Raw genomic sequence first — 1,525 nt, 5'->3', positions numbered from 1 at the left:
GACGAGGGTGCAAGAAAGAATAAAAAAAATAACCGTCGGAGACGGTCACCTCGTTTACATCACTGCGGGTTTAGGAGTCGACAGTTTCCGGGTTCCGGGGGTCGGAACTTTCGACTCCTGAACCCGTTTATACGTTGAAGCTGGATTCAATCTCAAGTAGAAAGTACGCCTTTAAGCAGGAAAAGGGTGCACTTTGTTATCCTGGAACAAAAGTGCGACTTTATCCAACGATAAGCAGTATGCGACAATAAATGGAAAATGATGGATTTTAAGGATAATGATGGAAACTTACCGAAGTGCATCCGAAGTGCAACACTTTTACAGGTTCACTGTGCTGTTCCGATTAGACGCCTTTCCCGCTACCCTCCTTTACGGTGGTTAAATGTTTTCGGCACATTGGATCCACATATTAAACCCCAAATACTATGAAATTATGTTAATATTAGTTTTTTAAGAAGCTATTGGGTCATCTAAGCGATATGGCCACAAGCGGTTGGTTGAACATTTTAGCGGATCAACCGTTTTTATGAGTTGCGCTTGATGATCTTTAAACTCTCGAAACGTTGGAGGAAATGGAACCGCTGGCACCGGAATTCTTGGTCCTTTCAAGGTCTGGTTAAAGGATGTAATTATATATCGTTTGGGAGTGTTTCCAAATTTTAGTTCGCTTTGCTGCGGATCAGTAGCTGGTTGCGCACTCCCATCAGCTAGTCTGGACATCTGCGATCCCCGGGGCCATTTCGCGTCTACTAAACTCGACCTTGCCCAGCGTCGACAGTCCTGACTGACTCTAGAATTATTTTTTGGTGCTGAGAAGTTTGGTGAGCCTGGCTACAACGAGTATTACGCTTTGCTAACCCTTTGTCGCAGGTGCAGCTTTGTTTTCACTATTGTTTTAAGTTGAAAACGTTCGCTACCAAAGGCACCCCTTGGCGTCGACCGCTAACTCCGCTTACATTTTTGTTCCTTCTTTCCTAAAGAGAGAGTAATACTCGAGAAAGGTATTCTTGGTCATTTCCTTTCCTATTCCTGCACAAAAAACGACGCAGAAAGCGGAGAAAGTGAGTTTTTTGTTTTGGGATAATTTCCGGCCCAATCCAGTTCCGACCTGGCGCGGCACTCTTTGGATCTCTTTCGATTGCGTGAAAATCAACGGCAGAGTTTGGGCCGCCTGTAGCAGCTCCTCTCCCTTGATGTGATTAAATGATAACATACTGATCTGGCACCCTCTCTGGGCGGAATAAGCAGTGGATTAATTGTCCTAGCATTTTTAAACTTTGGATTGTGCTGAGTACAATGTACAAAAAGCGTACCCAGCACGGTTTCGTGCCACGTGCTGCATTCCTTAAATCACCGTTGCTATCTTTACCACAGAACGAAACACCAGAACGCGCTATTGTCTGCTCGATCGGTCCAAAATTAAATCAAACGACGATCTCAAACGGCTACCTGCTAAGAACCCTTTCATTCCGTTCACGAGGTCACGGTTGTAAACAGCAACCAGCGACTGGATGGTACACCACCA

Source organism: Anopheles darlingi, chromosome 2, assembly GCF_943734745.1.
Source record: "Anopheles darlingi chromosome 2, idAnoDarlMG_H_01, whole genome shotgun sequence".
Lineage (NCBI taxonomy): Eukaryota > Metazoa > Arthropoda > Insecta > Diptera > Culicidae > Anopheles > Anopheles darlingi.
The sequence above is the reverse complement of the archived record's forward strand: the minus strand, read 5'-3'. Positions refer to the sequence as shown.